The 17313-nt window shown below is 37.0% G+C and overlaps 1 long non-coding RNA gene across 1 annotated transcript; it reads right to left on the bottom strand.

Moving 5' to 3' along the window:
• Positions 1-5047: 5047 nt before the first annotated feature.
• LOC147488281 (uncharacterized) lies at positions 5048-16436 on the bottom strand. Its single transcript, XR_015201260.1, has 4 exons — positions 16291-16436; positions 16000-16052; positions 7226-7311; positions 5048-5322 (listed from the first exon to the last, which is right to left on the bottom strand). It is a non-coding gene; the product is annotated as an uncharacterized LOC147488281 (long non-coding RNA).
• Positions 16437-17313: the final 877 nt, after the last annotated feature.

Raw genomic sequence — 17313 nt, 5'->3', positions numbered from 1 at the left:
TTTGGTAGAACTTTATGTGTCGGGTTGTTAGGTCACTTTAAAATTAGTTTCAAAAGTGACACAAGTGACTTCTTGTGTCACTTAAAAAGTGACACAAAAAGCCCTTCCTTTAGTAGATATCATAACATATATTCGTAGGCAACTTTCATGTCGGCTTTGTCGTGAACCCAATCTAGACAAACAGAGCTTTAGTTACGCGAGTTGGGGAATTTACTGTGCAAGACATGGAATGTCCTAACCCGGGCGAATAGCTCGGTGATATAGGCGACCCTTAGTAAGCAAAGTTGTTCTCAAACTGCCCCTAGATTGCATAGTTCTAGGGGTTGGTCTGTGTAAAATTCATTGCCCGTTTTGAAAAAAAAATCACTTAACTATTGATGTATCGAGAATCTATCATTAATAACACAAAGAAATCAAACATTTTTGAAAAAGAAGTGTAAAATAAAGAAAATAAAAATTGTATACTCGCTCCATAGATTCACACTTACTCCAATGACGAGTAAAAAGTATTTTACAAAGAATATGCGAGATATACTGTGGACTAAGGCTTCGGCACTTACAACCACACCCTCCAAGTAGAGAGGTCCAGTTACCTTATTGATATGTCCCCTTAAAGCAAAAGATGGAATGGAATAGGAAAGGAATACATCGGAATTGAAGATTCAATCCTCGTAGATGGGATGATTAAGAAAGAGTTTTTAGCGCTCCGGCTTCATTCACGTTACTTGTTTCTTCAAAGGCTGTGTTTGTTAGTTTTGGATTAGGAATAGCCTGACCTAGGAACACACCTTTCTGGGTTTTATCTTTGGCTAACAAGTTCAGAGATTGTTGCATGGATGCTAGGATTTGGGTTTGCTGTTGCATGACAGATAGCATTATTTCGGTGGGCTTATCTGTTTGGACACTAGTTGATTGGGTAACAGGAACTAGGTCTCTTTGGTTGTTGATAGGTGGATTTTGATAGTTCTGGTTAAAATAGGATAGAACTAATGCTCTGTTCTGATTGGTATAGGTACCTTGTCTTTGTCCTTGTGTGAAGGTATTTGTTGGTTTGTTGAAACCTAGTGGTGTTTGGTTTTGTGGAATGTTTGTCCATGCAAAGTTTAGATGTTGTCTCCATAGTGCATTTGGTACATTGAAAACACATACTTCTTCTGGCTAAAGTGATGATAGGTTTGTGATCAAGGAACAGGTGGCATCTATATGATTTAAGCATAGACAGAAATTGCATGGTAAGGTATTTACGTTCATGCCAGGATGAGGGGTTTGGTCTTTTTGTTTGGTTATGAGGGCATCTATCTTTCTTGTGAGGGTTTCTATTAGGGTTTTGATTTCTGGATCTGATTTCACCTCAAAAATACCACTAGCCTTAGATGTACTAGCCTTAAATGTCTCACTTGGACTCTGTCTGAAGAAATGTATCTTTCTTCTTATCTTTTCTGTTTTCTTCGCCGGAAAGTACTTCTTCATGAAGGAGAACACAACTTTTTCCCATGTATTGAAAGAGTCGGCCTTCTGTGAGTGAAGCCAAGCGTGACTCTTGCCAGCTAGAGTGAAAGGAAACACTCATAGCTTAACCTGACCGTTAGTGACTCCCGGATGATGAAAGGTATTATATACTTCATGTATCCGCCATAGATTCTCGTGTTCTAACCCATGGAAGGTGGGTAGAAGATTGAACACGTTCGGTGGAATCTTAAAATCGCTCATAAGCGGTGTGAGTCGTATACAAGATAGAGGTCCATCTTCCAATGGTGTATAAAAAGTTGGAGAGAAGCTATTCAGCTTGCACTACTTCGTCAGCCATCTTAAAAGATGGAGGCCTAGAAACAGGAGATTGTCTAGGGCGACGAACTCTCCTACGTGAGTAAGTTTTATTCTTGCTAATACTAGAAGTGCCTGAACGCAGTATCATAAACTTTTAGCAAGACCCCAAAACTATCCTAACATGTGCAAACGGTGCAATGTATGCTTAAACAATCGAAATGCTTTTGGTCTATATTTTCCTGTGCCCTGTTCAGAGGAACAGTTGGGCGCTTAACTAGGATGGCTCTACTACACGTCTCAGATGAGTAGGCAGTCACTTAACCAATTGGTGTGCTACCAAGAATCTCACTCACGATGAATTTGGGGGAGAGGAGTGAGGAAGGTAGTTGGTCCACCGGAATCTGGTAACTAATTACTCTAAATCCTCGTGGCTATATTTTTGTCCTTTTCAGGAGAGGTGTGACTACTTGGACTCTAGTTGATTGATTTTAATTAATTTTTTTGGTCTCAGGCTTCCAAGAATCAAGCAATGCCCAATTTACCTACATTGGCTAATGACTTCCCAATGGTTGTTATAGCTCGGGTTCAGCCTTATGCGCGAATGTAAATTGTAATGCAGAAAGTAAATTTCAAATAATCACGTAAGCATGCTTAAACACACAAGTATCCTCTTACTTGGGCTTCAAAAAGGTTTAGAATTTACCTCTCAAGCCATGCTTGCACGCTGCTTAAGGAGAAGGCGACGTCGATTGCCGCGTGATCTGAGAATTAGGCCCAACCTTTCGAGCTTTACCCTGTTTTAAGTTACAAATAAAAGCCTATTTAAAAAGCCCACAAGTTGGGTTTTTGACAATTTATACAACTTTGCCTTCAAGGGCTCAAACTTAAACTAAACTAGGATTATACTAATCTAATTAACTAGTTTTAGATTAATCACCTAGATTAACTAAAGTCAATTAGACTTAGAGTGTTGATTACCAAGTTGATTCAAAGTGTGTGAGCTATGATCCACAACTTACCTCACACACTTGAACTTCCCAAGGCAATTAAAACTCTAATTCCTTAGTAATTATTAAACTTAAACCAAGTTTAACTCAAGTTCATCATAAGAAATCAATCAAAAACCAAGTTTTATTTTTTTTTCATTTTTCTTCTTATCACTAACTATTACAAACAAGTTCCACTATTTTCTCTTACTCTATTACAAAATCTGGGCTCGAAGTACAACTAGGGTTGGGTTCAGGTCGGATATGGCTATATCCGAATTCGAATCCAAATAATTTCACAGTATCTGAACCCGAACCCGATTATATCCAAAATTTAATATCCAAACCCGACTAACCCGATCGGATAACACTAAAAATTCAAAAAAAGCCCAAAAATTATATCTTAATCCAAACCCAAACCCGACATACCCGAATCCGACCCGAATATATAAACGGATATGAAAATCGACCCCAAACCCAATGTATTCGATAATCGGGTCAGGTCAAATTCGGGTCTACCCGACCCAATTCCCTGCCCTAAGTACAACTGTGTGTCACATATGAACTGGACCTCGAAAAATTTCGCGGCACTCGTGGAAGTGAACTTCGCCATCGCTTTTTGCCCACTACAAGCCTTCGGCGACCAAACTTTGGTGGACGGCGGTCGTCTTTCGCCTGTTGGATCCGCTCCTCTTTACCTTTTTTATCCCGCAACCTGATTTGCAAAAAAGTATCTCAGTACAGAGAAACAATAAAAATAAAATGACAAAAAATAAATAAAAAATAGAAATGGAGAGGTGAGAATGATGCTCCCTTCTTATATTCTCAACCAATCACTCTCACTCCCTTAATCCCTGACAGCGGCACCATTTGAAGCTTTAGTATTAGTGGAAGTATACTTCAAAAGAGTTTAGAAGTTTAGGTTCATCCTAAATTATTTAGAGTTTAAGTGAGGGAGATAGAAGAAGAAAGGCAGACTCTTGAATCTTAGAATGGTTCTAAGCTAATGAACTTGAAAGCTTTGATTGTAGATTAAAATGACTTGAAAACATGAAAGGAAGATTGATTAAAACATTGAAATAAAACAAGCAAACAAGATGAACATTGAAACAAAGAATAATAACAAGTTGATTGAAATAAAAGAAATGAAATAACAAGTTAATTGAAATAAAGGAAATGAAATAACAAGAAATTAAAAACATAAATTGAAAAACAAGACAATAAAATAAACAAACAAAATGATTTGGATCCTAAGACAATGGATGAGTTCTCTCTCCTTTGTTTTTTGTTTATATACCCCTACTTTTTCCATTTACATATTTGCCCTCATCCATTCTAAACAAGACACCTCACCCCTTTTACTTTTGCTTTTGCTTTATAGGTGCCTTCTTGACCAAGATAGATTTAGGGATAAGTCTTCTAATTTGAGTCATTTGACTGTTGACTTTGACTTTTTCAACACTTTTCCATAACAGCTACTGGTTTTCATAATAAGCGTGATTAATGCTCCTTTTGGTGTTAAAACGCAGCTTTTATGATAAGTGGTCTGAAATACTCCTTAACCTGAAAAAGGCAAGAAAAGCTATAAGTTATCTTTTCATTAAGCGTAAGAGGGACTGTAATGCATCAATATACGGGTAATAAAACACACATTTGGGAGTTGATCAACCCTCCACACCGTTATGTTTTGTTATAATAGACTAGTTAATGCCCGTGCCTTTGGCACGAAAGATTTTAGAGCTACTCTTATCGGATCTTAAACTTCAACCGCAAATTCACTACATCAAAACCTATAGGAGGAGCACAATTTTAGTTGACATGGATAAATGCGTTGCAAAATGCACTTTTGAGTTGCATATATGCAACACCTTTCCTAAAAAAAATGCACTTGATTTTAGAAAAGAAGAAGGGAAAATGTCATGACTAATGTAGTCATGTGTATGCTGTTTTGAGAATTGAATTTTAATGAACTATGGTTGTATGGCAATGTAAAAGTCATTCTGAATTACATATTAGACCTATTTATGTGCATTATATATTTATATATATTACTTAAAAAATTTAGTTTGTTTTTTCTATTGCTTAGATTCCTCTAAAATAGAGTAATGGTGGGGGTTGACTATAAAATATTGGAGAACTATGTCTTCGACATGGATTGCTTAAGCAAAGTCAAAATGAGAACCTGAATGAAAGGAAGGGCAAATCGTACAAACAAAAACAACTAAACAATTTAGAAGAAGAAAGTGAAAGTGAAAAGTTGACAATTACATATTCTAAATTGTTTTTAGTTTACTATGCCTATGTCGTATCCTAATACGAATACGAATGTATAGGGATGAGGTTACATATAAAGAATCCTCACTTGCCACTAACACTATTTGAGCAGTACATAAAAGTGTCTACAAACTTAGATGAAACTTAAGACCACATTTACACCAAAGATCTTGGCAAAGATGCACCCAACAAACACCTCACATCACATCTCCATGCTCGCAAAGTATTTCTAGCTCTCTTCCACTCTAGTCCAATCTCCATGGAAAAGTTTACCCACATAAAAGCAAAGCAAGAACTGTAGACAGTAACATCACCCCAAACAAATTAAGAAACCAAAAAAGTACCTAGAATTGCCCATCCAACAACCCAAGGTAAATATAATGTCATGATAACAATATAAAGTCATGATCCATATTGCTTGAAAAGATTTAAAACGTTATGAAATTTCGACTTTGCTCGAGGCTAGCTTCTTGTTGAAAACCTAAATTAGAATTAAAATAGTCATAGCAATTACAAAAAGAAAATTGGCAAATACAAACCTAATTCTACTTCAACAGTTTTTAAATATGTTCTCATCTGCGTTCAGTAAAAGCTATGGCCCGAAACATAACATAAATGAAGCACAATTTCAATAAAGCTAACATAAAGGTAGTTGTGACATCCTACCCAAAGTTCATTATTGCTACCCAAAGTTCATTGTTACTTCCTAGCTACATCAGGCAACCACAAATAAAAATGAGAAAACTGAAAAACATTAATCAGCAACGTACTGGAATTGAATTTCACTTTACACTTTAATTCACACTCGAATCAAACACACACCCTTTAGTTCTTAGTTCTTAATAACATTGGGGCAGAAGCTAAATGGTTAGAACTGAATTCACAACTAAAATGGAATTGAAAAGCACTTTGATTTGACTGGGTTTACTGTCTTACCATCATAGATGGTCAATCTCCAAACAAATTGTGAGGATTCATAAAACTCGGCTACCCAAGAATATTAAACATAGTGTCTTCATACTCCTTGCAAGTAATTTTGTTTTACATATTTCACCGAGCAATAGAAGACCTGAAGGGAAATCCTAAGCCCAGGATGGTTTCCATGGTTTTTTTAGTTAGTAAAGCAACAATCCACACAATTAGTAGCTTACTGATAGAAGCTTGCATCAACAAAAACAATGGAGAGCCTTAACATTTGTGCATTAACAAAACAAAGGATTCAAAAATAAAACCAAAAAACCCCAAAATAAAAAAATAAAAACAATTAGTATCCCAAGAAATTTAGAGAAGCGTCATACAAAACAACCTAAAGTAATGACAACTATACATACCACAGGTTCGTGACCAACCTTTCCATTTTAAAACACCATCTTTGTTTTACAGACTACTTTTGGCTTACACATCCCGTTGGGTGGAGAAACTAAGTGTGTCACACAACAAATTAAACAAATGTATTGACAATGTTATAACTAATTATACTTCAGTTGGTTCGTCCTCTTTAACAATTCCATCCATAAGGGCATCTCCAATGGAGAGTGTATTTATACACCTCCACATAAGTGCCACATAGGTGCCACTAGGATTTTATGACCCCTCTTAGGGCATCTCCAATGGGGCGTGTAAAATTACACCTCCACATAGGCGCCACCTAGGTGCCATTAGGATTTTACTACTCCAATTGTAAATTATTGTAGAGTCCATAAATATCCACTCTCTATTGTTCCCAATGGAAAAGTGTAAAAAAGTTCAATTTTAAACTCGGACGTCACTTTACTTCAAGTGACGTCCGAGTTTAAAATTTTTAAATTGTGACTTTAGAAATAGATAGGGATGACACTCCAAGTGACGTCCAAATTTGTTTTTACTCAAACGTCTGTTCAAGTGTCTCCCGGGCTTTTTATTAGCTAATAGCGAGAGGGGGAATTCCCAACCCTCTCTATCAACTAATACTCTATTACCTACGGTATAACACCCCCATTGGAAAGAGTTTTTTGACATTTGTGGTGTAAAATTTTCACTCTATACGGTTTACACCCCCCATTGGAGATGCCCTAAGAGAGTAGAAACAGATATAACAGAAAATTGAAATAGAAAAACATTGAAAATTGGATGAATTTATTTTTGTTGATTAACAAACTTAACAAAAGTAAAATCATAACAAACAGAACCAAAGGAGGCAAAGACGAAATCAAATATACCTTCCAAAATGGTTTTGCATTTGTAAATGAGAATAGTGGAAGAGCTTTGAGCTTTGCAATTTTCACTAAGAGATTAAAATCCACATCTGAAAGAGAGCAAAAAAATTACTTTAGCATAAGATATAAATGAATAATGACGTTGGGTAGAAATTCTAAGCTCATCAATGATCTTGAACACAACCTAATCTAGCTTTGGCTTACAATACAATCCTAAGTTCTAAATAAGTTGCAATTTCTATAATAATAGAATTTGAAATCAAAGGAAAATGATATGTAGTTCAATTGACTTTTCCATACTAAGTGTATACTGGACTTAGTTAGACCCACTCCATTCATCTTAACTTTATGCAACTAAGTCATAACTGGTTCCGGTTCAATACCAGGAGGTAAATTAAAAATCAAATTCAGATTATGTTCAAGCAAAAAACAATTGAAAAATATGTATTCAAGTTAAGATCGGAAACGACACCACTGTATATAGAGAAATCACAGTTGTGCAGTATGTCATATCAAATTATTGCAGCACTTGATTTCCAACGTCATTTGAAGCTTTTCCAGTATGGTATTATAAGCGACTGGGTCATCAATCGATAATCTTTAGCCAACATGTACCAAAAGAAGTGTACCATGATGTATCGATATAAGTGTCCATACCTCGACATCAAAAGGTGATATGCCTCAAAATGCTAACTTTATCGAGACAAAGTCTGAGTTTTATTACATTACATGAACTTGAAAGCAAACAAAATCCAAACCCTTAAAGGAAGACCCAGCCATAATAATTTGTAGCAAAACACTCAAGCTACTTAGTACAAATTTCCACTGCATACCAAAACATCAATTTGTTACAAAATTCTTTGTCTAAAATAACATGCCGGTTGGCATATGGCCCCCAATCAGGTGACACACAAATGAACTTAACAACAATTGACCCATGGGAATGAGGGTTGGCCATGGGGACCATGTGCTGGGCGATTGGGTACGAAATAACATGAGTTGTTTAAATGTTATAGTATTCCCTCATTTTGCCGCTTTTAGTTAAAAAACAAGCCTGGAAAAATAAACTTATCTTCTCAATCTTCATCCTCACTTCCACTTCGGGTAAAATCCTCCATTGTTTAACAGTGCGAGTTCTAGAAAGTTGGTGATTCTTCCTTTCTGTTTAGGTAAAAATCCTCCACAGATCAAAGTGTGAGTTCTAAAAAGCTTGGACTACTAGGCATTGCTTCTCTATCCTCTCAGTCCTCAGGTTCCATCACTTTTCATGTAAAATTCCACATTGATACACAATGTGTGTTCTGAAAAGGTTTCCAATTATGGACCTTTATGAGTTCGAGAATCCCAAACAATCTATAAACGAGACACAACCACAAAACAAGCAAGCCCCTCTCAATGAGAATTGTGCTGATGCTTCACAAATAGGTACTATGAGAGTTTCTTATGTGGCCGCAACAAAACAACAACTTCGGCAACCGGTGAAATTTCAGGAACTTCCCATTCTGGAAAAAATGGGAGAATACCCATCAATCACTATTCTAGAAAAAGCTTACGAAAAATGTCTGCTTTACTGCAAACACTGTTTGGTGGGAAGAATAGATTTACAAAAAGTTTCGCTGGATAGAGTTAGAGTAATTGCTGCACAACTCTGGAAACCAATAGGTGAATGGCTCATCACTCCTATTGGTAAAGGTTTCCTCTTTCTCCGATTTTCGAATGCAGATGATCTTAATAGAGTTTGGGCAAAAGGATCATGGGACTTTGATAAAATGCCTATGAGAATCAGCCAATGGACTACAAACTTCAATCCTGACAGCCAAAGGCAATCTCATGACTTGGTTTGGATTAGACTACCTAGCCTTGGCTAGAAATATTGGGAACTTGAAGCGCTGATGTCCATTGCTCGGGGAGTGGAGTACCCTATACAAATCGATGAGAAAACTCTCAATAGAGAGTATGGATACTATGCCAACATTTTGGTAGATATGGACCTCTCTGAACCGATTTCTAATCAAATATATGTCAAGACAAAGAATAACAATTTCTGGCAAACAGTGGAGGTAGGTAAACTTCTGAAAATGTGCACACATTGTAAAATTGTGGGGCATTTAGTTACGGAATGCTGGAAGCTCAGAAGTGATATGTAGCCTAACAAGGACAAGGGAAACAAGGACAAGGAGGTTGTAGTGGATGCCACTACCCCCTTGGAACCTATGGGTGAACAAAGAGTCAGAAGACATGGAAGGAAAAGGAACCCAGGGGAGTCCAGTAAACAAGGGGAGTCCATATGGAAGGCAAAAAATAGAGAAAAGAGCAAAGAAGTGCAGATTCAAAATAGGTTTGAAGGGCTAGAAGTGGATGAGATTCACACTATTGAGGATCAGGATATTCATGCTACAGGCCATGAGGATCAGGATCACAATATTGTAGAGAAAACACAGGAGAATACCACTGGGAAAGCAGTGGATCAAGCAAAAAAGAGAGGATCAGAACATATCACAAAACCGACTTTTTCTCCAGAAGGTGCGAATACAGTTGTGAACCCATTGGTGCATTCGGCGACTGAAAAGATTGATGTAGAACAAGATATGAATTATCAAGCTACATGTGATGTGGATGATACAATAGAGACCGAGGCTTCCCAGGATCAGTCCCTTGTGCGAATAGGGAATCCAGAAAATTCGACTGAGACAATAAATGTGGATATGGTGACAGTTACAGCAGCACCGTTTATCTTTCCAGTTGCGGGGATTCCGATCACTCTAGTTTCAAATGATCTTACGACTAACATAGTGCCTAACTTCATAACAAATGAAGAGGTTGTTGGTTTACAGGTCTTGAATGCTACAGTTGGTGAGACTTTTGCTTCCCCAGTGGCACATGGGCCTTAATCCAACATAGTGTCTAACTTCATCCCTACAAATGAAGAGGCTGTTGGAGCCCAGGCCATGAATAGTCGAGTTCTCAACTCCTATTCCTCATCCACAACAAGAGTAGAGTCCTCATTCTCCACCTCAGGTGCGGCCAATCAAATCAATGTAGTGAAGCGAAACCATTTTTTTCTCGAGAGCGGTTAATTGGGCATACTTGGCAAATGAGGAGGATATATCGAATGATGGTGATGAACCATGGCAAACGATATCCAAGAATAATCATAAGCCACAATGGATGTTGCAGGAACACTCCCCTCCATCCACAAGGGCAAGGAAACCTCCAACATAGAAGAAATGAATGTTCTCTTCTGGAACATTTGCGGCATGAGAAGAACCTCGCCAAATAACTACTTAGAAGAAATAATTCAGAAGTATAAGCTTGACCTCATTGGATTGGTTGAACCACTTATTGCTCCCATAGTGACTCCAAAGGTCCTTTTACACTATGGCTACAATACAGATTTTGCTCATAACCATACGCTGCTTCGTACAAGCAATATCTGGGTTTTTTGGAAAAATGAGTTAACGGTGAACGTTGTTGCTTCTTCCAACCAGCACATCACTGTGGTTAATAATACGCAAACTATCTCTTTTATCCACGCCAAATGTTTTTACATACAAAGAAGAACCCTTTGGGAAGAGCTTGGTGACATTGGTGCTTTAAACTGCTCTTGGATGGCCATTGGGGACTTTAATATTGTTGCTACAAGCACGGAGAAGAAAGGAGGTCAACATCCGAACTAAAGAGCCAAGAATGAGTTCGTTGAGTTCATTAATAACAACTCACTTCTTGACACCACCACCCTAGGCCTCAGGTATTCTTAGTGTGATAGGCGGATAGGGAATAAGAGGATTCTGGCGAAGCTAGAAAGAGCATTGGTCAATAATAGCTGGCTTTTAGGAAATCAAACTGGAGATGCAAAATTCTGCAAAGGAAGTTTTCTGATCATTCGCCGATCATAGGATGGTGCAATAAAAACCTTAGACCTACGAACGTTCCTTTCAGATTCAAGAACATATGGCTAGAACATACCCAGTTCATGGACTTGGTGAGACAGAGTTGGAATTAGCCTATTGTTGATGCGCAAACTTAAGAGACTTAAGATCGCTCTAAAGGCATGCCACAAGATAACTTATTGGGGTATCAATCAGCTCCCAAATGTGCGTTTTATTACTCGTATATTGCTGCATTACAGTCCCTCTTACGCTTAACGAAAATACAACTCATAGCTTTTACTACCTTTTTCAGGTTAAGGAGTATTTCATACCATTTATCATAAAAGCTGTGTTTTAACACCAAAAGAAGCATTAATCACGCTTATTATGAAAACCAGTAGCTGCAATAGAAAAGTGCTGAAAAAGTCAAAGTCAACCGATAAAAGTCAACTGTCAAAGTCAACAATCAAAGTCCTCAATTCAGAAGACCAAAGATGGACGCCCTTATTTCAAATTATGAAGACTTATCCCTAAACCTATCTTGGTCAAGAAGGCACCAAAAAGCAAAAGCAAAAGCAAAAGTGAAAGGGGTGAGGTGTCTAATTTATAATGGATGAGGGCAAATCTGTAAATGGAAAAAGTAGAGGTATATAAATAAAAAATAAATGAGAGAGAACTCATCCATTATTTTAGGATCCAAACCATTTGGTTTGTTTATTTTCTTATCTTGTTTTTCAATTCATGTCTTTAATTTCTTGTTGTTTTATTTTATTTCAATCAACTTGTTATTTCATTTTCTTTCTTTCAATCAAACTTGTTATTTGTTCTTTATTTTAATCTTCAATCTTGTTTGTTGCTTTCATTTCAATATTTTAATCAATCTTCCTTTCATGTTTTCAAATCATTTCAATCAACATAATCAAAGCTTTCAAGTTCATTAGCTTAAAACTATTCTAATATTCAAGAGTCTACATTTCATCTTTATACCTCTCTCACTCAAACTCTAAATAATTTAGCATGAACTTCAACTTCTAATCTAAACTTTTTTGAAGTATACTTCCATCAATACTAAAGCTTCAAATGGCGCCGCTAATCTAAACTATTTTGAAGTATACTTCCACCAATACTAAAGCTTCAAGAGTCTACCTTTCTTCTTCATACCTCCCTCATTCAATCTATAAACAATTTAGGATGAACCTCAACTTCTAATCTAAACTCTTTTGAAGTATACTTCTACCAATACTAAAGCTTCAAGTACCAAAGAAAAACTTAAGCAAGCAAATTTATTGCTTAAAGAGATTTAGAAACAGCAAGAACATGAGTATTTGGATTTTCATATACATCTTTGGGAACTTGAAATGGAGAAACTCATTGATCAATTAATGCAAACTAAAGCCACCATGTGGAAACAAAGATCATCCATCAAAGAGGAGATTGGGGGAGACATAAATTCTACCTACTTTCAAGCTAAAGCAAAAATTTGCCAAGCCAAAGCATTCATTGAGGAATTAAGAATAGCTGAGGGCACCATTCTGCAAGACCAAAAGTCCATCAAGGACTTCCTGGTTCAATCTTATGAAGAAAAGTTTAAAGCAAGACTTGTAAAGCACAATCAGGAGCTTATGGACCATATTCCACAACTGGTCACAGACCCTCAAAATGAATATCTTATTGTAATCCCTGATTGGACAAAGATCACCACAACAATTATGAGCATGGATCCTAACAGTTCTCTGGGGCCCGACGGATTCCAGGGCATGTTTTTTCAAAATTGTTGGAGCATTGTTAGAGCTGATGTGTGTCGAGCCATATGCTCATTCTTCTCAAACCATGTCATTCCGCAAGGCATGAACTCAAATTTCTTTGTTTTGATACCTAAGTGCAAAAATGTTATGGAAATTGGTCAATTTAGGCCTCTTTGCCTAAGTAACTTCATTTTCAAGATTGTTACAAAAATTCTTGCTAACCGACTAACTTCCATTGCTACGAGAATTATTTGTTGTGAGCAGCATGGCTTCATGAAGGGAATAACAGGTAGCACTGCTATTACCATGGCCTCAGAACTCATCAATGACATGCATATCAAAAGAAGGGGTGGAAATGCAGTAACAAACTGGATATCTCCCAAGCATTTTATTCACTTAGTTGGGAATTCCTTTTTATGGCCCTCAACAGATTCAGATTCAGTGCAAAATTCTACGACATGATTAAGAATGTTCTCAGCAGCGCCAAAATCTCTATAATGAAAAACGGTGGACCTTATGGTTTCTTTGGCACAGGGAGAGGACTCCGACAAGGAGATCCCCTGTCTCCTATTCTTTTTGCTCTTGCCGAGGACACGCTTAGCAGATCCATAATAAGGCTACAATTCTCAGGCAGAATCACCCTTATGGCTTTTGCGAGGAAATGTTTATCACCCTCTCACCTCTTTTTTGCAGATGATGTCATTTTATTTGCAAAGGGAAGCTTAAAAGGCCCAGCGCACTTGAGGAATACTTTGGATTTTTACCAAAGGGCAGCCGGTCAGATTATTAACAAAGGTAAAAGCAAGTTACTTCTCGATAGCATGACTGCTACAAAGAGAAGAAAGGTGGAAGCCTTGTTTGATATGAAGGAAGAAAACCTTTCTGAAAACTATTTGGGTGTTCCTCTCTTCAAGGGCAGAGTATCTCCTGCCAACATTCAAAATCTGGTGGACAAGATAAAAAAGATAGCAAGTGGATGGGCTGGAAGACTACTCTCTTTCCAGGGTCGAGTTGTCTTAGCACAATTTATTCTGAATAGCATCCCTGCGTATAACAGGGGATCTACAAGTGGCCTTGGAAAAACATCATGGAAGGAGAAGAAGCCATCAGAAATTTCATATGGTCAGGCAACCCCACAGTGAGGAAGTCCATTACTCTCAAATGGGCAAAAGTATGCAAACCAAAGACAGAAAGAGGGTTAGGCATTAAGTCTCTCAAGGAGTTGAATCTATCACTCCTCATGAAACTAGCCTGACAACTTCTAACTATGGATAACTCTTGGTCCAGGTACATGGAACAGAAGTATAAAATGAAAAATGGCAAATGGCTTATCTATTATAAATGTTCTTCTATCTGGGCAGGGATTAAGTAGGCTTTGGAATCCATGAGAAACCATCTTTCTTGAGCCATTGGAAATGGTAATTTAGAAGACATGTGGCGCAATGCTTGGGTTGGGCCTAGTTCGGTTTCTGATTTGTTTCCACATATCAACTAGAGAAATCTCAAATCTAGAGTTAGCGACTTGATAATGAACAACAAGTGGAACTTCCCTACTGAAACTCTTCAGTTCTTTGACACACTGGGCATGCAACTCCTCTCTCTACCACCACCTTGCGCTGAGTTTGATGATTGCCGAATTTGGAAGCCTGACAATGAAGGCAAGTTCACTGTTTTCTCGGCTTATGAAGCCATAAGGAAAAAGGGGAATGTTGTCTGGTGGAATCACATCATCTAAAACAATTATATCCACCCCAAAACTGCTGGAATGGCTTGGAAATTTTACATCAAATCATACCAACAGACGACAAAGTCACAAGTAAAGGTATTCAATTGGCCTTTCGCTATAACGGATGCAAGGAAGATGAAGAAAGTTTTTATCATCTATTCTGGAACTGTCCAAACTCTCAGGCTCTTTGGGAATGGATTAAAAACTTATTCCAGTTGAATGCAATTTCAGTTAGTGGGAACGTCGACATGAAGAAAATTTTGAAAGCGGCAAATCAAGCAAGCCCACTGATAAAATAATTGTGGACAGTAGCAGTCCTGAGTTTGATGGTAGCAATATAGAAGATGAGGAACTCGCAGAGGTACAAGGATTCAAACTTCAACCATCGCTACATTAGAAAGCTAGTCTGGCAAGGAATTCATACGACGGGTAGATTGTCCAAGAGCTTCATGTTCAATTCTATCAATGAATTGGCAATTCTGAACTCACTGGAGATTGAATGCAAGCCCAAACCGAGAAAAGAAATTCAACAAGTCAACTAGTATCCACCAAAGGACGGAGTAGTTAAGATCAATTGTGATGGTAGCTCTCTCGGTAATCCTGGGAGTAGGGGAGTGGGTCTAACTTTTAGAGACTATCATTGCCACCTACTTGGCATACTTGCCCAAGGACTGGGGATAGTTACTAACTATGACGCGGAATGTTATGCACTAATTTTGGCAGTGAAATGTGCGGCAGCAAGAAACTGGACAAAAGTTTGGCTAGAAATAGATTCACAGTCAGTTGTACTAGCCTTCTCCCATGGCCATATTCCTTGGTTCCTGAAATCGAGGTGGGTTAGAGCTACTGTTGTGCTCACTTTCTATAGGATATCTCATACCTGGAGGGAAGCCAACTTCAGCGCGGATGCTACTACAAAGCATGGAGCCACTTTAGATCAAGACGATTTTGTGTGGAGCGATGAAAGACCAACATTTGTTACAAAATTGAAAACCCGGATCAGTTATACTTTAGATTTCCTTAGAGTGTAGTAAGATCCCCTTTTGTTCCTCATGGTGGGAACTTTATTGTAGTAACTCTATAAAAAAAAAAAACAACACAACAACTTAACAACAATTAGCCTACTATAAAAAATAAAAAAAAGTAGAATAACACCATCTTGATTTTATGTTATCAAATTAACAAAGTTGTCAAGTATGAAAATCTATTAAAACATGGCATTGCAGTTTCATAGTGAGTACAACTAGAAAAAATATGAAAGCTAAATATGTTCACAATGACGCTAAATTCAACTATTATACGTGCATACCAACTAAAATTCTAGCTTTGAATAACCATTTTATAGTAACCATTACTGTTTATCAAAGCAAGAAACAAATCAACTCAAGTCACAAAAACAACTCAATATCAAATTTAAAATATATCTACTATATTTACCTTATTTGGAGTTCATATCTTTGGAAGTCAAACCTCCACACTAGAAAAGAAGCCTATAAAACATAATTACAAAAGTGGATTAGAAAACCATATCCAAATGAAAATATTCACAAAGAAAAGTCTCACTAATGCTATGATCAAGACTACTATCTCACAATGAAAAAAAAAAAATTACAGTTCTAAAGCTAAATGATAGAGTAATCATCATTCAATATTCAAAGACAAAATATATGCTAAAGACAAAATATTTAGTATGGTTAAAAAACCGAGCAAACAATAGAAAAATGATACCCAGTTAAGAAACTTGTTGGATGAGGTCAGAGGAGGAGTTTTTATCTAAATATTTTTGGGAAAAATATATATTAAATTGAATCTGCTAGCGTTGGATTTGGTGAAGAATACAACAATTTGGTCCTTCTAATCATGGAGGCATGAGAGAGAGAATACAAAGATTGGAGGGCAGAGTTGTGGTTAGAGAAGAGAGTTCATGATGACGTACTATTTGTATTCTATCGTGATCTTTTTCTCTAATTTTCTAATCTTATTTACACGAAAATAGAAGCATGAGAACCACAAAGAAACCAACTTGAGAATTGCGAGAGAGACATTTGAAAGCTTTCATTGGCAGAAATTGTGAGAGACATTTCCCAATCAGCCCACTTACACTAATAATTAGGAAGAGAAAATGATAAGAGCCAAAGAGGAGATCGAAAGGCTTCATTCGTACGGTTTTGATAATTAAAACTGCATTAATTCCTAATCTTGCTCACACTGTGTTCGAGAGCATCAGTAAAAATAATAGCAACCAACCGAAAATAATGACAAATCACGTCAGAATGGTGGGAAATAGTTAAGAACTAAAAGAAACTAACCAAATGTGAACCCCATGACAATTAAGAATAAAACAACATTTTACACGACACAACTATAGCAGGAAACATGAATAGCATAGTCAAAGAAAAATATCACCTAAAAGACTAAGGGGGAAAAGAAGAGATAAAAACCATACCTTCAACACAAATCACTAAGTACAATCATATGAGAAGCAATACATGAATAAGAACCATTAGCAAATAATACTATTATCAAATAAAATAACGAATACTTGTACGCCAAGGTTGAAGAAATAGACTGTATACTCAAAGTTGAATGGGAGGATTAACATGTAATTTTAATCATATCATCTCCATGGCATACCAAATTAACTCCATCTAAGAAGAGAACTTGTCATAAAAGAAACAAAGAAAACTATGAAGGGTGTCAAACACGAAAATTGGATGTCAAAGTACTTCCAACCACTTCAACAGACGCTTA

The sequence above is a fragment of the Coptis chinensis genome, chromosome 7 (assembly GCF_015680905.1).
Source record: "Coptis chinensis isolate HL-2020 chromosome 7, ASM1568090v1, whole genome shotgun sequence".
Classification (NCBI taxonomy): domain Eukaryota; kingdom Viridiplantae; phylum Streptophyta; class Magnoliopsida; order Ranunculales; family Ranunculaceae; genus Coptis; species Coptis chinensis.
Note: the sequence above shows the minus strand (reverse complement) of the source record. Positions and strands in the feature narration are given on the sequence as shown.